This window comes from Capsella rubella, unplaced genomic scaffold, assembly GCF_000375325.1.
Source record: "Capsella rubella cultivar Monte Gargano unplaced genomic scaffold, Caprub1_0 scaffold_8, whole genome shotgun sequence".
In the NCBI taxonomy this organism is placed as follows: domain Eukaryota; kingdom Viridiplantae; phylum Streptophyta; class Magnoliopsida; order Brassicales; family Brassicaceae; genus Capsella; species Capsella rubella.
Genome location: NW_006238916.1, coordinates 3721827 through 3725494, shown reverse-complemented (window position 1 = coordinate 3725494; position 3668 = coordinate 3721827).

The following is a 3668-nucleotide window of genomic DNA, read 5'->3' as shown; positions in this document are numbered from 1 at the left end:
TGCTCTTGAACAGTTTTGGAACAACCTTGTGATCATTGGTGGGACTTGCAATGGCTTCAACCCATTTTGAAACATAATCGACTGCAACCAGAATGTAGACGTTGCCATTTGATGGAGGGTTGAACGGTCCCATGAAATCAATTCCCCAAACATCAAAAATTTCTACTTCCAAAATCGGGTTCTGAGGCATCTCATTCCTTCTGTTGATGTTACCCATCCTCTGGCAAGCGTCACACTTGGTGATGAAACTGTTTGTATCCTTGAACAACGTTGGCCACCAAAGGCCTGCTTGTAGAACCTTCTGAACTGTCTTGAATGTAGCGAAGTGTCCTCCATATGCGGACCCATGACAGTGCTCAAGCACTCCCTGCACTTCTCCTTCTGCTATGCATCTCCTAAACAGCCCATCTGAACCTCTCTTGTACAAGTAAGGTTCATCCCAGAAGTAGTGGTTGACATCTCTGAAAAACTTCTTTTTCCTATAAGGATCCATGTCTGCAGGAATCTCTCCACAGACCTTGTAGTTCACCACATCCGCATACCAGGGCATACTCTCTGAATTGACTGCTAGACATTGAAGCTCCTTCATAGCCATTCCTGTTTGATGCATCTTCTTGCATATCTCAACAACCATAAGATGTTCTTCAGGCAAAGAGTCATCAATAGGGATTGGATCTTCTATTCTCATTCTGGACAGTTGATCAGCAACGCCGTTCTCTATCCCCTTCTTATCAACAATCTCCATATCAAACTCCTGGAGTAGAAGTATCAATCTCAGCAGTCTCGGCTTGGTATCCTTCTTGGAGTATATATGCCTAAGCGCAGCATGATCTGTGTAGACTACAACTTTTGATCCTACCAAGTAACTTCTGAATTTCTCGAACGCAAAGACTACAGCCAAAAGCTCTTTCTCTATTGTTGCATACCTCCCTTGTGTCTCATCAAGGGTTCTGCTCGCATAATAGATGACATGCAGTTTCTTCTCTATTCGCTGCCCCAACACAGCCCCTACTGCATAATCTGAGGCATCGCACATTATCTCAAAAGGATGATCCCAGTCTGGAGCTTGGACTATTGGTGCTGAGACTAACGCTTCCTTGATCTTGTTGAAAGCTTCCAGACAGCTCTCATCAACGAAAAACTCGACCTCCTTGCACAGCAGTCTTGTAAGGGGTCTTGCAATTTTTGAGAAGTCCTTGATGAATCTTCTGTAAAATCCAGCATGGCCAAGGAAACTTCTTATATCCTTGACTGACTTGGGAGACTACAACTGCACCATGACCTCAATCTTTGCCTTATCAACCTCAATCCCTTTCTCTGATACCTTGTGTCCCAACACTATCCCTTCGTTCACCATGAAGTGGCACTTCTCCCAGTTGAGCACTAGGCTTGTATCCTCACATCTTACTAATACCCTGCAGAGATTCAACAAACATGAGGAGAAGGAGGAGCCATACACGGAAAAATCATCCATGAATACCTCCACCATCTCCTCTATCAAATCCGAGAATATAGAGGTCATACACCTTTGAAATGTTGCAGGTGCATTACACAAACCAAAAGGCATGCGTCTGTAGGCAAATGTGCCATAGGGACAAGTGAAAGTAGTCTTTTCCTGATCATTTGGGTGGATAGGAATTTTGAAAAATTCGCTATACCCATCAAGGAAACAGTAGTAGGGATGATTGGCTAATCGTTCTAACATTTGATCAATGAAAGGAAGAGGAAAATGATCTTTCCTAGATGTAGCATTCAGTTTTCTGTAATCAATGCACATCCTATGGCCAGTGATAGTCCTAGTGGGGATCAATTCATCTTTTTCATTTTTATCACTGTAATTCCCCCTTTCTTGGGTACGCAATGTACTGGGGATACCCAAGTACTATCAGAGACAGGATAGATAACCCCAGCATTCAACAGTTTAAGAATTTCATTTTTCACAACTTCTTTAAGGTTAGGATTCAGTCTCCTTTGAGGTTCAATACTAGAGTATGATTCGTTTTCCAGATTAATCCTATGCATGCAGAGACTAGGTGAGATCCCCTTGATCTAATCTAAGGAATAACCTATGGCCCTTCTATATTTTCTAAGCTCAGTGACTAGCAACTCTAATTCCTCATTACTCAAGCTAGCATTCACAATGACAGGATAAGTAGAGTTGGATCCAAGGAATACATACCTCAGTCCCGAGGGTAGCGGTTTGAGCTCAACCTTGGGAGCTTTTAACTCTGACCAGTCATTATCAGCCGCATTGACAGGGTCAACAGCATGGTGAGTCATCGGGCTGCCACTGACTTCCTCCTCTACTGTGCATACCTCCTTGACAGACTTATCCAATTCCTCAAAACGTTCTGAATCATCAGTTGCCTTGTAGGTATCCAATAACGTTTCGTAGACATTTGTCTCAACATGAAGAAATCCATCTGATCCATTCTTTGTCAAAGCTGTCTTGAGATGATCCTCCTCAGCAAGTTCTTCTAAAAGTTCATCAGCTAGCTGATCCATCTCCTCTATCCAGAACACCTTGCCATTGATTGTTGGTTTCTTCATAGACTCCTTGATGTCAAATGTCATCTTGAAGTCTTCTCCCAAGCATAAGTCTATCTTCCCCTTCTTAACATCAATGATATCTCCAGCAGTGGCTAGGAATGGTCTTCCAAAAATTAGAGGATCTTTAGGCTCTTCATCCATTTCCAAGACAACAAAATCTGTGGGAACTTCAACAACACCAATTCTTATTGGCAGGTCTTCCAAGAGTCCATGTGGGAGCCTCACTGATCTGTCAGCTAGAATGAGAGATATGTTGCATGCCTTGTATCTTGTGAATCATAAATGCTTAGCCACAGACAATGGCATAAGACTCACAGAAGCTCAAAGATCACATAGGCATCTGCTGAAAGATAGGGGGCCTAGTGAGCAGGGTAGAGTGAAGGATCCAGGATCCTTAAGCTTCAAGGGAGTGATCTTCTTCTGGATAATGGCACTGCATTCACGACTCAATATCACCATGCGCTGGACTTCTTTTGTTCTCTCCATAACCAAATCTTTGAGGAACTTCTGATAAGGAGGGACAAGTGCGAATGCATCTAGTGATGGCATTCTCAACTCAATCTCTCTCACTTGCTTTTCAAATAAAGCCTTATACTTCTCAGCTTGCTGCTTTTTGAATCGTCCTGGAAATGGTAGAGGTGGTTTGTATGGTGGGGGAACGTATCTCGCAGGCTTATCCTTGGATGCTGCAGGTGTTTCAGCATGTTTCTCAGCAGGTTGAGGAGCTTCTTCAGGTACGACTTCTGATTCTTCCAAAGGAACAACCGGATCTTCATTCGGACATACATCCTCCCCTCCCAAGTCTTCACTGTCCTCAGTGACTACAACGGGTCCTTGTCTGGGAGGCAAGTTTTTACCGCTCCTCAGCATGATGGCATGAGCAAACTCCTTAGGATTCTGAACAGCTTTTCCTGGGAGTTGGCCAGACTTTGGGGCAGAAGAAGAAGCAGTTTTACCCTCCATATACTTGATCTTGGAATTCAGAGTCTCAATCTTCATGTTCAGATCATTGTATGAGCAGTCCAATCTCTGAGTCAGCTCAGCAAACTTCTTAACATTGTCCATGGAGCCACTTGCTTGTCCCTGTAGGAGTTGCTGAAGCATGTTTTTCATGTGCT